Below are 23952 nucleotides of genomic sequence, written 5' to 3' on the forward strand. Positions count from 1 at the left end.
TATATATATATATATATATATATATATATATATATATATATATATATTCCCTTCAACTACTGAGAAAAGTTTCATAGGTTATAATTATTGTTTTTCCATGTAGGAATGTTAATAGTTCAACTTTGATAAGTTTCTTATGATCTCTTTTCCCTGTTTACCTTCTCATGCTTCTCTTGCTTCTTGTATCTGAATGTCAAATTTTCTATTCAACTCTGGTTTTTTCATCAAGAATGCTTGAAAGTCCTCTATTCCACTAAATGACTATATCTTCCCCCTGAAACATGATACTCAGTTTTGCTGGATAGGTGACTCTTGCTTTTAATCCCACCTCCTTTAACCTCCAGAATATCATATTCCAAGCCCTTCGATCCATCAGTGTAGAAGCTGCCAAATCCTGGGTTAATCTGATTGTGTTTCCACAATATTCAAATTGTTTCTTCCTGGCTGCTTGTAATATTCTCTCCTTAATCTGGGAATTCTGGAACATGTCTGTAATATTCCTAGGAGTTTTGTTTTAGGGATTTTTTTTTTTCAGCAGGTGATCAGTGGATTCTTTCAACCTCTATTTTACCCTCTTGTTCTAAAACATTAGAGCTGTTTTCTTTGAGAACTTCCTGGAGTATGATTTCTAGGTTTTTACTTTGATCATGGCTTTCAGGTCTTCCAATAATTTTTAAATTATCTCTCCTGGATCCATTTTTCCAGGTCAGTGGTTTTTCCCATGAGATATTTCACCTTGCCTTCTATTCTTTCATTTGTTTGGATCTGTTTAAGAGCATCTTGATTTCTCATAAAGTCATTAGCTTCTGTTGCCCCAGTCTAATTCTGAATCATGATTCTCCTCATTGAGTTTTTGAGATTCTTTTTCTATCTGGCAAATTCAGCTTTTTAAAGCCTTCTTCTCCTCATTGCCTTTTTGAGCCTCTTTTGCCATTTGAGTCAGTCTGTTTTTGAAAGTGTTATTTTCCTCAGTCAGGCTGTTGACTCTCATTTCCTAATTTTCTTGCATTGTTCTCATTTCTCTTCCCAATTTTTCCTCCACTACTCTTATCTGCTTCTTAAGGTCCTCTATAGCCTGTCACCAGCTTATATTTTCCTTTGAAGCTTTTGGTGCAGGATTTCTGACATCACTGCCTTCTTCCTGTTCCATGCTTTGCTCCTTTGTGTCCAAAATATGAGTCTAATATTGGAATTTTCTGTCTGCTTTGTTTCCTTTGCCTGGTCATGTCACCCCTCACTCACCTGACCCCTGGACTTTTTGCCACAGTAGGACTCTGCCACCAGACCAGAGAGCTTTCGTCCCAAATGCTGGGGTTTTCTCAGTTGCTGGACGTATTATATGGGTGCCCTCTCTGAAGCCTCCACATGCTCTGCCAAGCTGGACACACACCCCAGGACCTCCACCCTACACTGCAATCCATATCCAAGCAGGTTAAAGCAAGAGCGATTACCCCTCAGACTGCTGCTTGGTCCCACTACACTCTGCAGGCCAGGAGCTGAAGCCGCCATGTGGTGCTGGCTGGCTGTGCAGGCATCTCAGTGGCTTCTCTCCCTGGGGGCAAAAGCCAGGCACTTCCACTTACTGGGTCCCAAAGTCCAGACTGCACTGATCTCTCACTTTGTCCTTCACATCTGTGTGTTGATGAATCTGGAAACGGCCACAGCTGCTGCTTGTCTGAAGTCCCTCTGGCCACTGCCTGGTCAGACCCACCCTGGGGCTAAAGCCTCGATGTGGGGCTGGACTTGGCTCCCAGACTGCTTGGCTGGCCAATTCCTGCTGGCTTGCTGGGCTGTTCTCAGCGGGAGGTTAGCTTCTCTGTGTCATTTGTGGGTTCTGAGCTCCAAAGTTTGTTTAGAGTCCCCTTTTTACATGGATTGTGCAAGGTGGAAGCCAGAGCAGTGGGGAGGTCCTGCTTCTACTCTGCCATCTTGACTCCCCCCCCCCTTTGAAGTACTTTTAATAGTTCCACTTCCAAGCTAAAATTGCCACATATAATGACAAGAATTTTTCTTTCAGAGATTGCATGAGATTTTTTTCAGGTCTTTACTTCTGTAGCTCCAAGCCTATATGGAACAAAATGAAAACACATCTCAATAAGTAGATATGTAGCAGGACTACTCTGGTTATATCCTTGTATTGTAATGTGTTTTCTTAGCATCATTTAGTATACTTTCTCATTTGTGTATTTTATAGAAATAGGACTATTTTTGGATGAGTAATTCTTTGAATGATAGATGTGAGACAAGTTTCTTTTCTCCTATCAGATTATCAGCTGTATTTGATAAATGCTAAGGCCACTGGCAATGGAGTGCACTGATCTGACTCCATATGAACTAGATTTGTGAAACCTTAAATTACTTTGCTCTTTTCCTATGGGAAAGTTCTTGACATTGATGTTGTATAATTTATCCACTAACTCTAATGTTTTCACTTCTTTATTATTTACAACCCCATGTAAAATCACTTAGAATAGTGTTTAAATCCCAGTTAAAAATATATTGCTACTCCAATATAGTTACTAGTACATTAAAAAGATAAATGAAGGAGGAGGAATTTTTGACAAATTTGGTGACATGAAAATCACCTGAAGAACAATAGAAAATCATGCAGAATTAAAAAGGAATCAATAAATAATATGGATTTACTAAGAGAAACACAAGTACAATAATATCCACAAATAAAATAACAGGAAAAGGAAAGAGAAAAAAACCACACACACACACACAACAACAACAACAACAACAACAACAACAAAGGATCTCCTATAAGCAAATGGGTCAATACTCAGTTTGACTTATCCTGTCATCCATAATCCCAGACAGAACTGAGGAAGAAGTAAGAGACACACAACAGGAACCTGGTCCACAGGCTCCCTATCCAGATGACTTGATTCTTTAATTGACCTATGTATTTGAGAGCATATGGGATCTAGGATTTTAATTTCAATTTTAGCACTTCCTCCTCCATCTAGGCATGTGGAAATGGACAAACTCAGAATGCCAGATTGGGGCTGTCACATAAAGAGTCTTGGAAGCCATCAAGCTGCCTGATTCATCATGCCACCTAAAATTATTACCACAGGCTCAGTGACCACAATCTTAAACCATAATCTTTATATAGATGACCCAGACCCAGTTCACTGTAGGGAACAAAGTCAAGAGAATATAATCTGTTAGACTTCCTGGTTAATGTACTTCAGAATAGTGATTGAGAACTCAGTTTGGCAATTTATAGCACTCTATTCCCATCTTAGGTCCTACAGTGCGAGAACAGAGTGAAAGTAGCATAAGGAATTGTAAAGATAAATGAAGAAAAAAAGAGCAAAAACTGTTTGTAGTGGCAAAGAACTGGAAACTAATTGGGTAGCCCAAACATTGGGAAATGGCTAGACAAATAATTCCTTGTGAATGTAATGAGGTATTGTTGTCTAGTAAGAAAAAAACAAAGGAATAGTTTTAGATAAACCTTGTAAGGATGCTATGAACTGATAGAGAGTGAAATTAATAGAACTAGGAGAAAAATTTGTAAAATAAGCAACAACATCTCAAAGAGTGACAACTCAAGACCCATGTTCAAGGCAAATCAGTTCTAGAGAACTGATGGTGAAATATGCTAAAATATGCTAATTATCTATTTACATAAACTATTTAGTCTCAAGATACACATTAAGACACACGCAAACACACACATGTATATATATATATATATGCATATGTATATGTATGTATGTATAAGCAAAATCCAGGTAGACATTTGATTTACTTTACTTTGTATATTTGATATCTGGGTTTTGTTCTGTTCTGTTTTGTTTTGTTTTTATAGAGAGAAGAGGTGAAAGAAAGGTTTATTTTTATTAATTGAAAAGAAAAATGAAATAAGATCAAACTTTCAACATCCAGGAGTCTGCAGAAATGAACAAGCAGAAAACTCCCAAAGCATTAAAAGGATTCTAGAAATTAAGAAAAGGCCAAAATTAAAAAAAGCAATAATGAAATATTTCTATACCTCTTTGTAATGGAAATGCAAATTTAAAGTTCTTCCCTGCCCCTGCCTTTGATAGGCTTAAGAGACTCTGAGAACCTTCCTTGATTTGAAAAAATACTCTGTCTCCTAATAGACAGAATGTGGCCACATGGAGGCTGTGGCAGGAGGCTTGGTTTTCAGGAATGCCCACACCTTGATCCTGTGTGATTGGGCAGTGAGTCAAGAGGGTGGTTACATTCTCTGACCCAGGAGAAGGCTATATAATCCCTGATGTGAGGCTTTGCATTGGGGCTCACTTTGAGAAGTGTTCTGTGATTTGATCAGATGAGACTTTGGGAAGCTTTTGTTGAAAGACCCCTGGCTTTGAAAAACCTGGGAGTTGATTTGGTATGGATGTAATGGTTGGACAGTTTGGAAACCTGTCTGCTTGATCTGTTTCTCTCTCTTGATAATTCTGTCTGTATACTCTGAAGTTCAAGGTCCTGACCTTTTCCCCCAACTTAGGTAAACAATATATGTTTGACTGATTAAAGTAAGATTGTTTACCCATTTTGAGTTGCTTTCCTTTAGCAAAGCAGATCTAAGAACCTGTGTTGGCAGTCACCCTGGGTATGCTAGGGTGCTTGTGGCTACACTCTTACAAACAAAATTATAGAATAAAACATTAATTTAGGAAAAAATATAAAAGAAGAAATTAGACAAGAATAAAAGAATGACATGAATATACTAAAGAAAAACTTGGAGGGCAAATAAATAACCAAAACAAAAAATGGAAAAAAAATCAAATAGAGGATATCCTGAAATAGAGAATTGAACCAACAGAACTGACAAATGCAATGATATGATAAGAAATATTAAAAAAACAAGAGAACAACAAAATTAGAATATATTAGTTAATTAATAGTAAAAAAAAAAATGGGTGGCTAAATGAATGACTGAAGGAACAACAGAATATTTAGGCTGGAATTTGGGAGGCAAATCTTCATCACCCTTGAAGTGTGATGGCAAAGCAGATCATAATGTACATTTATTTATTCCTTCTGATAAAATTATATCTATTATCAATCCTGAATCTTTTGACTAGGCCAAGGTCTTTGGTGGTAAGGACTCTTTTCTACCCAGGCATTCAGCACTTTGTTTGCTTAGGAAGTAGAGGTTACAACTCCCAGAAAAGCATCCACTAGTTCTCATCTACACAAGGATTGGTTACCTTGGTGACAGCCATAGAACATGGGATAGAAAGAGGATTTTTGGGCTGGAGGACATTAGTAATCCTTCAGTTAAGAGCCTCAACTGCAGAACTTACCTTCAAGGAAGTGGTGTTTGAGATGGTGGTAGAAAAAATGACTTGATTGACCCATACTTCCTCTAATTACCCTTAAGGAGCCTTGATGTTTTGACTATGATGACTTAGCTGCCATGTGATTAGCAGGTTATAGGAATGTTTGTATATGGCTAGCCCCTTTCCATTTTGCTTGTTTCTTTTATTAATGGCTGCAAGAACTATACTAGGGAAAATAAAATATGAACTGGAAAACAAGACAAGAAGAGCCAAATTAAATAAAGATCACTAGGTTCCCTGAAACCATGATACAAACTGTATCCACCACTACCTCCACAATAATAACAACAATCTCTGTGAAGTCTATTTAAGAAATCACATAAGGAAATTAATCAGAACTATTGACACTAGAGGACAAAGTGAAAACAGAATTCACTGTTCATCATATAACATAATCTCTAAATTTAGAATAACCAGAGATATGCTAGCAAAACACTTGAGCATCTAGATAAAAAAAGGAAAAATAGTAGAAAGAAAAATAAAATAAAATAAATAAGTGTTCAGAAACTATTGTGTGAATACTACAAAGTGATGCATCAAATATCATAAGGATAAGAAAATCTCGTAATATGATCACCAAAAGGCAAAATCATATCATTTACAGTCAAAAATAAGAAAGAACTGATAAACAGAAGTATGTACAGAAGGATTTTGTGCATATATGTCTATATGTATGCATGCACACATGCACACATATTTGTATAATTGGAGGAAGAAAAATGTTAAAAATTAATTTACATAATGTTATTATATATTTAAAATGAATAGCAAGTTGTACACAATATGCAATAATCTTTTAATTATTTTATGATATGGAAATGCTTGTTTTATTCAATAAATTATAATTTAAATAAATAAAAGTTTTAAATAACTTGCAGAAACAAGATTACTATAAAAAAGAGAATTAAATTACAATTTATTCCTCTCTTTCAAAAATTCCTATAAAAAATTGACTGTACAAGGAAAGTAAAACCAAATAAAAATAACTAAATTGGAGCCAATTGAACAAATGATATTCAAATGTTTATTTCCTAAGGATTCTCTTTTCAAATTTTACTGATTACAGAGGTATGTATGTGTGTATACATATATACACATATGTATTTATGTATACTTTTCTATTGATGTATATAGATATATGTTTGTGTTTGACTGTGTGTATGTATGTTTTAAGGATAGAAAAGAAAAACAAGTAGAAAGGAGTACCCTAGAGAAAAGAATGGAAAAGAACTTACCTTTTTTATAATTAGGTCAATAAAGAGAAAGAATATACCACTGTAGAATTGAAGACAGAGTTTAGTGGAGCAGGAATGTCATAAACATCACTCTATCTGAGGTTTCCAAGTGAATGGTTAGGTAGAGGAGGTCTAAAGTAGAAATGTAATAATCAGAGGACTAGGGAAGAAGGAAAAGGTAGAAGAGGGAGAGATGAGATTTTAATGGGAAGAATTGGATCTAAGGAGGGAATATGAATTTCAGATAAAGAGGGCTGATCAAAAAAAGGAAAAGAAAGAAAACTAATCTTAGTATGGCCTGGGAAAAGAAGGAAAGAAATCAAATTGATACAAATCAAATAGTTCCAAATATAGATGACTAGCATTGATTTCATAACTTTTCTTTTCCCACTTTCTTTTTCTTTATATTGAGAATGTGGCAGGAGAAACATAGTAATATTATATATTTAAGGGGAAATGTAATTCTAAACATGAATATGAATGGGATAAACTTAGCTATATAAAGTAAGATAGTGAGAGTAAATCAGAAGTAAATCTTAAAAATAATTCATTTATAGCAAATATACTTAAAATAAAGATTTACAGAGAACAGAGTTGAATTTTTTTTAATTAGGTTTTGTAAGCAGAATCTTCCACAACTTAATTATAAAAGTATACACACTTAAAGTGTATGAGTTGGAAAATAACAGTATGGTGAAAGGTACAACAAATTAAAAATTACAAAGAGAATAAAAGGATATAAATACTAAATTTATATTAAAATGTGGTGTAGTATCTAAGTTCTTAAATAAAAAGTAATAAAATGATATAAAATTCATCATATAACAATAATGTTTGGGACTTCATCTTTTTTTTCCATTTTAGATATAGATCAATTTAACATGACAGAAAAAAGCATTAATGATTCCAATATATTAAAAAAAACACACACATTTTATAGATAAATGGGCACTACTGAATGAGATTTTTAGGGGATATACATATTTTTTTTTATTTACTATGGCATTCTTAAAAAAACAACAATTTACTAAGGCATAAAAATCAGCAAAACACAGAAAAACAGAAATTCAAATATTGTTTTAGAGTTAACCAAAAAAAAACAAATGAATCATTTAAAAATATTTAATTACAGGTTAAAGAATGTAATCTTAAAATATGATTGGTTTGAAGAAAAAACACATAGAAACAATTAAATATTAAATAAAATTGTATGATGAAACAGTATAACAAGTTCACTCTTGTAGCTTAATAACGGAGGTTGGGAGCAGTAGGGACAAAACAATGAGTTGAGCATGCACATAAAAAAAAAACTAGAAAATCAACAAATTAAGTCTTTCTCAAATGAAGAAAAACATGATTTCTGAAATCAAAGATAAAATTAGAAATAAACCTTTAATTAATAAAATTAAGAGCTTTCTCTTTTTGGTGCCAGAATCATAAAAACCAGAAATAGAATAGTCTTTACCTATTTTTATTTTAAAATGAAAAATAAAAAAATTAAATTACAAAAAAAAGAAATTCACAAGCTATAAAGAGGAAATGAAAGATATTATGCAAATATGATATGCTCAATTTCATGCCAAAATACTGAAAACTTAAAAGGAACAATTGAATATGTCCAAAGTTTTTGTTTTTCAATGGTTCAGTCATGTCTGACTCTTCATAACTCCATGTAAGATAGGAAACCAGTCCGTTCTATGCTTCAGTGTCTCTTGAAGTCTAGAAATATTAGGAAAGAAATAACTTAATAAGAAGAATTTCAAAACTGGAAACTGAATAATCTATACATGAAACATAAGAAATGGAGGGGGGTGTGAACTCTATTCCCCGATTGACCTAAAATTAGATTATATAAAAATTGAATCCTCTATTATATAAATCCTATATTATATAAAATTAAAAACTATATTAGATATATTCCTTTCAAATTATAGCATATATGAACTAATTATTATAAATAGCATCATTAAAAAAAGGATTGAAAGAAAAGTTTTTCACAACAAAAGGAAAATAATTCGTAATAGACAAAGGGTGGAGGTGATTATAAAAGACAAAATATGCAGTTTTGATTTTATAAAATTGAGAAAGCATTTGCATGACCAATGGCATGACATGCAAAATTAGAAGAGAAGCTGTTTATTGGGAAAACTTAAGAGGAGAGAGATTTGATAATATCTCACATTAAAACTTATGTTGGCAACTAATATAAATATACACATAAAAGTCTATTCTTTTATAAATAAGTCATCAATGGATGTGCAAATTTTCAAAAGGACAAATGCAAGCAAAAAAATCATGTGTTTTTCAATTTGGAGGCAATATAGTGATATGGAAATGGAAATGGAAAAGTAAAATGAGATCATTGGTCTAAGGAGACTTCCTGCTCGAAATCTATGGTCTTATAACTGTCCACTCAGTTTTCAATTTATAGCCATCATATTGACCAAAAAAGGGTAAATATGGGAGTGACTTTTGAATATCCATGGAGTAATGCAATGTTATTGGCACTGTGAATGTATCCAACCATAATTTTTTGGAATATATTAAAGTCAATCAACTATATATAACCTTTGTTCCAACAGTAGCATTGATGCATGTATGTTCACATCAAAGACAAAAAAATAAAATACATGTATAAATAAACCCATATATACATGTGATCATGCACAAATATGCTTAAATTTTATATATACTGTATATGTGAATATATATATACATGCACATAACTATATTTAAATAATAGACTTTTGTAGAAGAAAAGGATTAGAAGGGATGTAGGTTCTCATTGATTGGGAAGTGGCTAAATAGAATTTGTTTCTTCTTGTCTAATGTCTTAAAATTATTGTGCCTTAAAAACTATTACTATTAAAAATTAAAATAAATTTGCATGAACTGAGGCAGACAAAGAAGAACCAGTCTATCAACCTACATAATGAACCCAATATTATAATGCATAATAAAACTGAAAGATTTCAGAACTCTGACCAATGCAGCCTGATGATGACTTATGAGAACTTAATATGAAGGACAATAATATTAACGTCAATTAAAAATTATTTGCCTTTTAAATGCGAGAAGGAATAACAGAGTGCTTTTCTTCCATCGATGATTCATGGCTCATATGATGTAAAGAAGGTAATATCCTCTATAAACCTTTAAAACATAGAAGTAGTTATAATACGGGGCACCTAGGAGGCACAGTGAGTAGGGCACTGGTGCTGGAGTCAGGAGTAGCTGGGTTCCTGTGTGACCTCAGACACTTAACACAAAAACTAGCCATGTGACCATGGGAAAGTCACTTGACCCCAATTGCCCTCCAAAAAAAAGCCAAAAAAAAAAGTAATGATAGTATTAAGACTAATATTTTATCATATTTTTCAGCCATTTTTTAGTCATGTCTGACTCTTAAGGATACGATTTAGGGTTTGCCACTTCCTACTACAGTTCATTTTACAAATGTGGAAACTAAGGCAGAGTTAGTTGACTTGCCCAGGGTTACAAAGTAAGTTAAGTGTTTGATGCAAAATATGAACTGAGAAAAATGTGTCTTCCTGACTCTGGACCTAGCACTCTATTCACTGTGCTTCCTCTCTTCCTTAATTTATCTTATTATTTCCTATTAAATGGACAGTATGTGTTAAAAAAAACAATCATAAATCTTAATATTAAAATGTAATTATGAAGTTTTGCAACATTACCACTGTCACTACTATTGTCATTGTATTCATTCATTTTTTAGAGCAAACTGTCAATAAAGTTCTGAAAGTTCATAGTTAAAAATAACAAGGACCAAATTGCTCTTTCTTTCTTTCTCATTTATTCAAGTATGTCACATCCATGTATTATCCTTTAGGAGGCCTCCTGAGTATGTATTTTCTCTCTTAGAAGATTGTACTTCTAGATCCCAATGCCTTGAGGTATAGGAAATCCCTCTAGGTCCTGAACAAAACAATCAATAGAGAATTATCTCAGTCACCTCACTTTTGAGAGGGCATGTTTGTGTCTGTGGAGCTTGAATAAGAGAACCACAATGACTATTAATAATCCAACTCCTTCAGACTAATGGGGAAAAATAGGGCCATTTCCAGTTTGTTTTTTAGAGTCAAAAGAAGATTTTTTTTCTGTCAGTTTAGATAATGACTCACCTGTGTGGCTGCTGTATATACCATACTGACAGATTAAGAGTAATAATCAGATATGATGACAGTCTTCACAGAAATCTGGAGACAGGGAAGAATCAGAAAAGTTTGACATGATCTATATATATCAAAGAAAATATTCATGCCAAGCTGAATCTCATTTCCTTAAATTTCAGAGAAGCCCCCTCAATCACATGAAAACCTTTCATAAGTCAAGTTGAAGTCACACAGGTAATGGCATTGATGATGATTTTGATGTCTAAGGATAGAAAGGCTAATGAAAATATTATCTACTCATCAAAAATGGGTAGGATTACTCCATTCTTAGCAACATTCCAGGACAGCTAAAACAATATTTTATTTCTTTATGGAATGTCATGACCCCTCCTCACTTTTCCTAATAAAGTCAATCATTGTATCAGGAAGATGGTTGATCATTCCAATAACACTTTGCCTAGAGGGGAAAAATAACTTTTGTAGTATTTAGCCTCTCACAAAGCAAGAATTGATTGTGTTTCTCCAAAGTTCTTGCTTATGTGGTAAATACAAACATTTAGGGTCAATCTTACACCCAAATGAATTAAGTAGTTCAAGAGATTTAAAAGATGCTGGAATTTAATGAACTCTTCCTTAAATATCCCCTATTCTCTGAAATTCTAAGAATTAATTATTAATTTGGTGTGAAAAAACCCCATAGTATTTAAAAAGTAAATACCTCTAAGAAGCTTTAGATTCTTAATCATTGACTCCATAATATGAATTGATATGTTCATATGATGATAACACTGATAGTATCGTAATTTTGATGCATAGAGAAGAAACAAAGAAATTTGCAAGAGAGATTTTGGAAGGTGATTAATTAAGGCATACACCACTGAAGGAGGAAAGTGTTGGGCCACCATCAGGAAGCCTGAGAACAAAGATGCATCAAGAGATGATTACATCAGAAGGTGGGAAAGAATCACAGAGTGGGAGTTTGGGGATCACCAAAGATATATTTTATTCATGTATTTTTTTTTTTATGATAGGTTCCATTCCTTTACCTTCCCTTCCCAAGGACCCTTATGGCTCCAAAGGAGAAAGTGAGGCTAGTGATTTTTTTACAACCCTCCCTCATTTAAATACAATTCACTTGCAAGTCCTAATATCACATTTGTGATGTGATGGTCCTCTTTGAGAATGAAGGACAGACAACAATATACATACATACACATGTATATATGTGTATATATAAATGTGCAGATAGTCTTTGTACAGATAGAGAAACAGAGACATAGTGAAAGAATCAGAGACAAAAAGAAAAACATAAGTCAGAGGACAAACCACAAGGGAATAACTTTTCTAAGGGTCAAATGGGTGGGGAACCTGTGGCCTCGAGACCACATGTGTCCCTCTAGATCCTGAATTGTAGCCCTTTTATTGAATCCAAACTTCACAGAAAAAACCCCCTTAATAAAAGAATTTGTTCAGTAAAACTTGGACTCAATCCAAAGCCTTATCCCAAGGATCTAGAAGGCCATATGTGGCCTGGAGACTATAGGCTCCCTACCCCTGGAAGAAATGGGTGATTATCCAAGAAGAGTCTAAGAAGGAGTAGTTAGAGAAATCAATGTTATAAAATGGAAGAAAGAGGGACTGTTAATAAGAAATGGTAAAATTATCAAAAGCTTCTGGGGTCAGAAACCAAAGAGTATAAGAACTGAGAAAAGAATATTTAAAAGTTGAATATTCATTGATAATTTTGGAGGAATATATTTTAGATTAAGGATGAGCCTAAAAACATTGCAAAGTACTGAGCGTATAATGAGGAAATGGAATCAGGCCCTGTAGATGATTCTAGGAATTTTGCTGAGAGGAGAGACATCAGATGAGAGTTGGGGAGGATAACAGAATCAGGTAAATGTTTCCCTTCCCCTTCCCCCCAACATCCTAGGAATATTTACAGGCTGTAGATAATGATTCAGCAGCTAGAGAGTAAGTGAAGATGAGGTAGAGAATAATTAATAAAAAAAATGGTCCTTGAGGAGATGTGAGGGCAAAGTTGTTGATTAGCTAGAAAGATAGATAAAATTATTTATGATTGTGTGTGTATTCAATTATCCAGCTTGTCCTTTCATAACTCCTCAAGGACTGTGTGTGTGTATGCGTGTATGTGTATGTCTGTAAAATCAACCACCCTTCCCTCCTCAAGGACTGTGTGTTTATACCCACATATATAGATAGAAAGATCGAGAGAGAGAGAGAGAGAGAGAGAGAGGGAGAGAGAGAGAGAGAATAACCATTTTGTCATGAAATTACCTCTTCCTCGGAGCCTGAAATAAAGGTGAGGTAAACTGGTAAAATTTTAGAAAAGTTTTGAGGTATCAAGTGGGATGAAGAATGAGCTCCTGATAGATTGCTTCTAATTTTTTTTCAGAAAAATAGAAAAATGGGAACAGTTCCTTGGTGAGTGATAATGGCCATTACAGGTTTGAGAATACAAAAGAAAAAGCTACGGAGAGGTGTGAGGTAGATTATGAATCAAGGAAGAATAAAAATTTTAAAATGTCCCAGTGAAAGCCTTGTTCAAATTTTATAGACTAAATTTTGGCACTTTGATAGTATAACTTTCTCTTGTGATGAATGAAGCTCAGACTGATTCAGGGATAAAAACTGAGAGACCAAACAAAGGAATGGATAAGCAAAGATGGAATCAAAGGTGGGAGATAACAAAAAAATTAAACAGTTCAATTGTAGAATTGAACCTGTCAAGAAAAAAAAAAAGAATAAAATAAGGATAATGGATTAAGAGAAAAGGAATGGACAGAGTCACTGGAGGCTATAATAAGCACGAATAATATGTTTAGGAAAATTGAGGCAAAATGACAGTGTGGACATTGTTATCAGAGGAGAGAATTTAAAAGTTAATAAACTCAAGAGTTAGTCTAGTTGTTGGGCACAGTAATATCTGTGATATTACTATGCAAGGATGAGATAGAATGGAATTACTATCATGTAGTTTCCAAAGCTGATAACCAGTGGACAATGAAATATTTGTTTCATTATTGGGGTTGGTTTGGAGAAAAAGACAAAGTCAGATACTGAAATGCTTCCGAAAACAAGTGGCTTGGATTTTGTGGGTTATAGTAATTTTTTAACCAAGTAATGATATCAATGAGGAGAATATTTTTGAATGATGGTTGTAGAGAGAGCACCCATATGTGGTAGTAAGGAGTGATGAGTATGCCAACTCCACTTCCTGAGTTAGTGTCTCAGAGAACATGAAAGGAAGGCATTGGAAAGGATGGCCAGAGATGCAAAATTTTAAGGAGAGGTGGAGGTGTTTTATTATTTATTTATTTTGGTACAGAGAAGAGATAGAAGATAAACAGGCATTTTTAAATGGCAGCGTAAGGAAATCTTATAGGACATGATGGGGAGAGATGATAGGAGAGAAAAAGGTCTGAAGAGTGGTAACATTGAGTTAGATTGAAAACAGAGTATATGGAGAAATAGCATGGAAAGTGTGTGTGTGTGTGTGTGTGTGTGTGTGTGTGTGTGTGTGTGTGTGAAGCAGGGTTATCTTTCTGGAAACTATCAGCTATGTCACTAGGAGGTACTAGTGTACCATATCATTGGGGACTTCACTTTCAAGTATCCTCAGATGTTTGAGGGAGATATTACTGTGGAACATGATAGGGGAAGCAAAACTTTTCCAAATTTTGTGTCTAGTTTCCTGAATATAACAATGGTTGCACTTAGTCAAATTTGTCCTCAGATGATAGGCAAACTGTTCATTGGTTGGTTGTTATCCTTCATTGCTGAAGAGGATTAAAATGACATAAATTATATTGGGATCAAGGTACAGTGAGTCTGACTGTTTCTGATCAGACAAAGATGAGGCCAGAAGATTTAAGCACGGTTCAGGCACAAATAATTTGTATGAGCATTTGAAGTGATCTCTAAATTTTAACATCTCATATTTCTTTGGAGCTACTGAAAATCTGTGTTTCTCATAGAGCACAGAGCTTTCTTTGATGCAAGAAAGTAATGTTGAATGTTCCTTTGTCAGTCCCATGTCTCACAATTTATTCCAAAATTCTTCAGAGAGATTTTGAAAGTGCCTTTGTACTGTTTAGATTCTTCTGACCTCCACATGAGCACTTGCCTTGAGTGAGTTCTCCACAAAATAGTGCTTTAAGAAGACATTTTTTTTTTTTTGGCATTCAAATAACAGGACCATTCCATCAGAGTTGCACACTCTGCAGTAGAGTTTGAATGCTTGGCAGTTGACCTCCAGAAAGGACTTCAGTGTCTGGTACATTATCTTTCCAGATGATCTTCAGAATTTTCCTAATACAATTCAAAAAGAAGAAATTCAGTTTCTTGGCATGGTGTTGATAGACTGTCCAGGTTTCAGGGATATATAACAATGAAGTCAGCACAATAGATCTGAAGACATTCAGTTTACCAAGTAGCTCATTCCTCAGCCAGTAATTGAAGTCTTTTTTTTCTTGATAAGCCTGTCAGTTCATAAACTATGTTGAGGCTGTCTTCAAGAAGATACAGTCATCACAACATCCAAATAAGGCATTGGAGTGAGTTTTCAATTTATGTTTAAAAGACATATGATAGACAAACATAAATTACTTCAGAGTGGCTAGGAGATATTAATTATCAAGGTGCCAAAAAGTGAACTTTGGCCCCACCTGACTTTTGAAGTAAAGTATTCTCTATTCTCTATTCTATTTCAGTCAGGTAAGGTAAAATCTAGAAACTAGAAAAAGCTAAGAATTAGTAAAATTTAGAGAATGAACCTATGAATACCAATGGAATGAACGGTCATTTCATTAAGGTTTAACTGAACTATTGTGTAGTATTAACATGTATCAATAAAGAGAAACTAAAATTTAAAAAAATATTTAACATTGTAAGTACATTCCCATTATATTTTTAATAAAATATGTTAATGAAAATTAATAGTTCTTACGCTAATGTTGATTTAACATAGGTTAGTTTCTGGAGTAACTGTGACAAAGTCAGAAGAAAGAAAAGTGCAGCATGCTAAGAGGAGCATTGGACAGAGAATCAGGTGATTCTAGACTCAATTCTATCATTAATTAGTAGCATGACATGGCATAAGAAGCTTCAGCTATAGAGACATGTTACTTTGGTTTGGGTACCTGTGCCAACACTAATTAGGTATATGAACCTCTATAACTTTTTCAACCTTTCTGAACTTTATTTTATCATCTCTAAAAAGAGAAAATTAGGTTAGATGGTCTTTAAAGGTTTATACTAAACTGTGATGATTCTGGGCTTGAATATTACAACATCTTTACTCTGAAATATTAAGCACAGAAAGATGCAGCAGCTGTCTTATGATAGAGTTCATAGAATAATAATACCAATATTAATATTCCAACACTAGGTTATTAAAATTTATTTTGTTAATGCTAGTAACACTGTTATAATAAGTTAATGCTAGATTTATCTGTTATAACATATAATAAAAAACCTCACAGTAATGTTGAGATTGTAACAACAACAATACCAAAAAAAGCCCTTTGTAATTTATATTACTCTTTTTTTTTGTGCTTACAAAAATCCCCCAAGGCAAGTATAAAAGACATGATATAATTACTAACGTCAGGTTGTAGTTAGAACACTGTCCAGATGCTATTGTCTTTTCTTTAGACAACTCTGTAGACAGATTTGTCTTAAGTAATGTTATACTCATAGACATGGTATGACAGAATAAACCAGAAAGACAGTAGTTAAAATCTTATCTCTGACATATATCTTTTGGGAGCCCCAGTATAAGTCATTTTACCTCTTAATGCCCTAGCCAACTCTCCAAAACATTACATTGCATTACAAGCACCTTTGCATCTGTAGTATGTATTTCCTCATTAGGAGTTCCTTCTACCAATCAAATTTATTGTCCATCTCTAACACCAAATAAAGTAAAATTCAGATTGAAAAATGTAAAAGGGGAATGTAGAAACAAATTTCCATAAATATTATAAATGTTTCTATTATCTCTTTACGGTTATGTTATCATTGATATTAGCCTCATTTCTTCCACATTCTATTTATAGGAACCACTAATAGAATAGAATAGAATAGAATAAACATAATATAACATACATAACATAACATAAATTAATATAATATAATATAATATAACATAACATAATAATATAATATAATATAATATGATGGTTTGTCCAAGAATTTTTTATACATAATATATCATAGAGTCATAAAATTTAAGAGTTGAAAAGATGTTTAGAGATAGTTTGGTCCAACTAACTCATATTATAGATGAAAAATTTAACTATAACTAAGTAGAATAATAAGTTATTCTTAGTAGAATAATATAGGAAGGAAATGGCCTGGTGCCTATGAACTGTACCCGTCCCAGTCATAATGGATGAAATAGAAAATTTTGTGAAGATGACAATGAAGGCAGAGAACAAAGCTACAGCAACTGATTCTGACTTAATTAGGATGAAGATAGAGTATGAGAGCAAAATTGTGAAGGAGGTAATATTGACAAGAAGAATCTGGTAAATGGTTTTAAAAGCAGGGTATTTTTTTTCCTTTTTCAATTTAAAATCCACCTAATCTCACTCAAATTCCCACATTGAAAAAGTTGTTTTTTTTAAATTCTTGTTACAAGTGTACATAGTCAAACAAAACAAATTCCCTCATTGTAAATATATGTATATGAATAGATAGTAGATATCTACATTAATATGAATGTACATATATCTAGATATGTGTACATATTAATGTGTATTGCCTGTGTCTATCAATCTCCATAGCTAGGTGATAATCAAATTAGGCATGAAAGAAGATAGATCCTGTTCAAGAAAGTGCACAGCAATATCAAAGCAAATATGTAGGAGGGATAACATTAACAATAGCCTTTTGTTTGGAACAGGAAACTTAGAAGAAATTGTTGGTTCAAGGGTCTAAGAATTTTGAATTATCTTCTGCATCATCTGCTTCAAGTCTCTTGACTCCCCAATTTAGCCTCTATTACCAAAATTATTTCCCTAAAGTTCACCTCTGACCATCATATTCCAATACTCAATAAACTCCAGTAGTTCCCTATTTTCTATATGGTCAAATACATTATAAACAGCTTTGTTTAGATTTTAAAGTTCTTTATAACCTGGCCCCAACCTCCCTTTCCAAAGTTCTGTAAATTACTCCCCTTCTTTCACCCCACAGTCCAGCTGAACAAATCTAAATGCTACAAATCCTCCCTCAGAACATGTTTTATTCTCTTATGCCCCTGTACTCACTGTTCCCCATGCCTAGAAGGTAATTCCTCCTCATCCACACCTCTAAGAATTGTTTCTTTTATTTCCTTCCAAATAATTCTCAAAAGACACTTATGAGATGAAGTTTTTTCTGATGCTCTGTCACTCAACGCCCTCCACCCCCAATTTATGGATATGATACTTCTCTGAATATAGTTTTAGATATTTGAGTATAGTTTAATTCTTATTTTTGTATCTACTCTGGTTATGTAAAGGTTACCATAAAAATGCAGAAGCATATGGTTAGGGGTACTTGAGATGCCAAAATACCAACATTCCAGGTCTTGCCAAATGAATTAGACTCAAGCCTTCTATCCATCAAAGAAAAGCAAAGTTTATTAAAATTACGCCACATTGGGTAGACTCTTAAGGAGCCTCGGTATCTGTAAAACCCATATTAGAAAATTCTATGGTCCTCTCACACCAAATGGAGGCAAGATGGCGTGTTATATACAGAAAGGTTGTGGGAGGAATCTAGAGGTAGTCTAGAGGAGGAGTTTGGGGAGGGTCTTCAGGAGGAGTCAGATGAAGTCAGACTTCAGTAATGAGTTTGGGGAGGGTAATTAATGAGGTCAGACTCCAGTAAATGAATGAAGTTGCTGGAGGCTACCTGGAGAAGACAATGTTGGGCTAGGCCAATTCATGAGTGTAATAGTTGATTTGGGTATAGGCTCAAAGGTGAGAAGTAGATGGACCATTGAGGGCTAGGCTAATGAGAGTAAGATATTTGGGCCTAGCTATAATGAAAGCCATATGGCCTCAGGCAAATTCCTCTCTTGGGAAGACTCAAGGAAAGCTCAAGGGGGTTTCCAGAGCCTGTATCTCATCAGTTAGACTAGTGCCTGGCAAATGGTAGACTCTTAACAAATGTTTGTGGATTGACTGATTCATTGATTACATCAATTAGGAATATCTTCAAATAAAAAGCAAATCTACCTAGATGAAGTGCTAAACAAATTGTACACTTCTAGAATCAAAAAGGCTTTTAAAGTCATTTGATTTAACACCTTAAATGATAAAGGAATCTCATTTCCAATATACTTGATAAGTAGTCATCCAACACCTACTTTAATGCCTCCTGTGGTACAGTGAAAAGGGGACTAAAAATGAAAATCCACAGGCTTCACAAATTATATATTAACTCCTATAATTCCTGGTTATTATATGGTAGAGTCAGAAAGTTTTGCAAATCTAAATGGGATGAGTATGAATATTGCCTCTGATATTTAAAGCTTTGTAACTATGGACAAATCTTTAACCTCTCTTTTTCTCAGTTTCCTTCCTAATACTATGAGTAGCTACTGGTACTATAAGTACCTACCTACCTCTCTAGTACCTAACTATAGTGTTGTTGGAAGCATCCCCCAAAATTCAACTTTCCAGATTTTTTTTTTTAGCCAAAGGAAAACAAAGTTTAATAAAGATCCACCATATTGGGTACACTCTTAAGGAATCTGAATGTTTTTAATGCTTGTATTGACAAGTGGAGGAGAATGAATCTGAGCACCTTCATAGAGGCAAGATAGATCTTATATAAAGGACTGTGGGAGGGATCTAGGGGGTAACCAAATAGTCTGTGTTGACTAGAGGAGGGGTCCAGGGAGGATCTTGAGGAGGAGTCTAAGGAGGACAGAGATAAACTTGTATAGACTAGATCTCAGATGCCTGGAACCAAGAGAATGGGATTTTGATAGGATCAAGGGTGAGAAGTAGCCAGAGGCAATATGGAGGTAAACAGATCATGGAGGACTAGGCTAGGTTAAGAGTAACCCAGATTTGGGCATAGTGATAATGGAAGGCTTGTAGCCTCAGGGGAACACTAGAGCTTGTGGGAAGATTTGAGGAGAGTTCCAAGAGGTTTCCTGAGTCTTTACCCGATTATTCCCCCCTCAAACTTATGGGATACAAATTCTTTTGGGGTAGGGTCTCAGTTCTGAAATTTCTTCCTGCTGACAAAAAGTTTAGAGCTGTCCCTGTCTTTCTGGGTCCTATTCAAGGGTTACTAGCCTGAGTATTCATCTGTGAGTTGGTGGCTTGGACCCTGGAGGAGACAAACCTGGTAAGGATGTTAAGCAAGCAAGGACCAAACAGACTATATGGGAGAATAGAGAAAGGACAATTTTCCTGGCATAAAAGAGGATTTCCCTGGAGGGAATTAAAGATGACTATGAAAACGCCAAAAATGATAAAGGAAAAGGGTATGTTTGATAGGGGAGTTTTTTGCTGTCAGATATCACCTTTCTTTCCAAATTGCTCCATGGGCATGCAGAACATTGAAAGCATATTCTGAGTCAGTAAACTTTTACTTTTTTATTTTCCCAAAGCTCTAGGACTCTGGTGGGTTTTATTAATTCTGTCATCTTGGTAGAGGTACCAGAGGGCAGGGGTTTGACATTTATGATGTGGTGGAGTCTGACTGCTATGTACTTAGCTGTCCTTACCCCTTTTTCTGTATACCACCATGCTTTGGGATTTTGGACAGTGTGGAATTAGGTCAGGGTTCCAATTTACAAATTTTAAAAATTATATATACTTATAAGCACATATACATGTTTTCACATATGTATCCATATATTTATATATTTTAGCTATTGTTATTAAATGTAAGGCAATGCATTATATTTTCTGAAATCATATTCCTTATATTGAGATAAAAGCTGAAATCTTGCGATTTCCATCCATTGGTCTTACTTCATTTCAGAGCCACATAGACCAAATTTAAAGTGTCTTTTACACAAGAACCTCAGTCTGTAGCTGCTGAAAACCTATGCCTCAAATCTGTTCGATTTCACCAACAAAACTCTGGACTTGACTTGTGACCTGCTGCTTTGTGAGACTTCCTGTTGATGACTGGATTTTACTTCATCTAGAGTCACTATTGAACTAGTGACCCTTATTTCATTCCAATGATTTAATAAGATGTTGGTAGAAGGAATGGTGGGAAAGCCTGAGAGCAGAAGTATCAAGAATCAAGAATATGATACTTGTTAGTGTAAATGTGAATGAGGTGTCCATGTTCAATGTGAAAGATAGGGCATCAAGTTTCATTCTAGCTACTTCTCACTGTGGTGTAACCTTGGAATAAAAGTAACCTTAAAAGAGCATAATTTCCCAACTATTTCCAACTGTTGGGTCCTTGAAATATTAACAGAAAACATAGCATCCCAAAGTTTGATAATAATAATAGCCAACATTTATAAAGCTTCTATTTAGAGTCAGGTACTTTTCTGAGCACAAATATTATCTTATCTAGTCCTTACTACAACCCTGAGACGAATATTTCATTATTTCACATTTTTCAAATGAAGAAACTGAGGCAGAGATTAAATGACTTGTTAAAATCACATAATTGGAAAATATGTTAGGTTAGATTTGAACTCAGGTCTTCCTGACTTGGGGCTGCTAGGTGGCACAATGTATAGAGTGTGAGGTCTGGAGTCATCATTGTGAGTTTAAATCCAGCCTCAGAAACTCACTTAACCTTGTTTACCTCAGTTTCCTCATCTGTAAAATGAGCTGGAGAAGGAAATAGCATACCAATTTTGCACCTCTGCCAAAAAAAAACGCAAAATTGGGTCAGAAAGATACTGACATGGCTGAGACAACTGGACAACAGCTTCCTGACTTGATGCCCAGAGTTCTATCCATTGCACCATCTAAACTTCAATAGAATTAGAGGGTACTACAAGTCTTAGAGAGAAAAGGGTTGTAATCTCTGATGTACAGTTTGACCTTTGGTATGACATTAAATTTGTGTGGTAACTATATGGATATTTATGGAAAGAATAGAAGGGTAGGCTTATAATTGGCTAGTTTGGTTCATTATTTTACATTAAAGGACTTAGTCTTTCTGAAATCTGGAACTTTGCAGGCCTCAGCAGGAGCTATTAGCTACTGTTTCTTCTTCCTAACACTGTGCTTGAGATAAGGGAAAAGAAAATATCTCAACAAAAAAAAGATCACTCCTATGTATTGCTGGCTGAAAAGCCTTGGGCAAGGTACATGATAGGTCATAGGCATATTGATTTTATCTGACTTAGATAATATTGTAATATCACTCCTGCCACTTTCTGAAAAACAAGACTAGTAGAATTTTCCAAGAGACTCCCAATTTCACATAACATATATAATTTGAATTCCTGTGGTTAATTTCCCAAAGAAAGAAAACACAGGGAGCCAAAACAAACACACAAATACACACACACACACACACACATACACACACAAACACAAAATAATCATAAACGGAGCAAAGAAAGCATATTGATTGGATAGAGATAGTGTAACTAGACCTATATTTGCAGGAGTAGGAAATACTGAGTAAGAAAACTTCCTCAACCAATGAAGATTGGTTTGTTTGTTGAAATTTCAAGTGTAAAAAAAAAAAATCTGGAACAGAGATGGCAAACATGTGCTTCCTGAACCATATTAAAATATAACTAAGAAATATTTTTAGATAAAATAAATAAAAATATAATAGGACACAGATAATGTTACTATGTGATTTTCTAAATCAATGTAGAGCCTTCAGATATTCAGATTTCCTTAAATGTGGTTTAGCAGCTTCAGTTGCTATTTGAATTTGATGCCACTGGACTTGGACACTGATGGGTTAAATGAAAGGTCAAAAGTATTATATACAGTATAAGTTAGAGAGAGGACTTCAGTATGCATCAGAAACAAGACTTGATCCTATGTCTTTCTGCCTTTGAGGCCAACTTTCTATCTACTGTGTGTCATCAGGATCTGTATGTCAATGCAAAAAGCTCAGTTGTTATTTGTAGAACTAGGCCCAAGTTCATTTTTTAAAAAATAATTTCTGAAGTGCTTCTCAAAGTTGTCAAGAAGTTTTTGGCTCTCCCAAAACAATGAAGTCAAATATATATATTTATGTACAAGACAAAAAAAATCAAACTTTGTGAACATTTGGTGCTGTCTGTTAGATGATAACTTCTTTAGTCAGGTCCATGGGACCATAAATGACAGCCACCTGTCCAATAATGTGAGTCAGTATTTCCCCTTTGGTTTAATACTTCCTGAATTTATTCTCCTTACATTCATATGGATAATATAGCCACTGTTACCTCTACGTGGCTTTGCTTAGGTCTTTGTTTTTGACAAAATATTATCTTTCACCTTATGACTTTGAAATTCTTTTAATACATCTTCTAACAGATGTGCATAAGAAATTGGAAGAATATATGATCTACCTACTTTTATATTCTTAAATTAAATAAGTTTTAAGATTCTGTGTCAGAATCCAATTTACTATAAGGGTAAATTATTTTGATAACTTGGAACATTTATATTAGAGATACTTCAATTAAGTTTAGCTAACATTTTAAGTATCTACTATATGAAAGGTTACAATTTTCCCAAAGTATTTCAAGTTTTAGTACTCCTTGTTTCATCAAAACGTCCTATTTTCAGGGAGAAATCTACTTGACATAGGTAAAACAACACACAACTGGAATGAGACTAAGAAGATTAAAATCTTGTCTCTTTGGTCAACTACTGACATGACCATGGCGGGTATGGGTGGGAATCAGTTTGTCTTTCAGCACTCTAATTTTCTCTTCAGTAAAATGAAGGAGGGCATTGAGATAATTAATATCTAAAATTCCTTCTAGTTCTAAAATAGTGTGACTGCAATATTTTGGGGGAAATGTTCTATCAAAATACCTTATTACTCATTTTATTCATCCTTTATTTCAAAAGAATAAAGATATCTTCTTAACTTGTCATGTCTCCCACTGGCAAAAGGGTCACTTCCCGTGGATGATAAGTTATGTCTGTTTATCATTGTAGGAATTCGGTGTTGAGTAATTCATTTCTTTGAGTATAAGTAATTATGTCCCTACAATATACTCTGTCCACCAATAACTAATATAGATAAGAATCTCTCAGTAACCTAGTCAATACTCTTAAGGGGTCCTTA

This window comes from Petaurus breviceps, unplaced genomic scaffold (genome assembly GCF_028583685.1).
Source record: "Petaurus breviceps papuanus isolate PSGF00001 unplaced genomic scaffold, PetGlider_PUasm1.0 90769, whole genome shotgun sequence".
Lineage (NCBI taxonomy): Eukaryota > Metazoa > Chordata > Mammalia > Diprotodontia > Petauridae > Petaurus > Petaurus breviceps.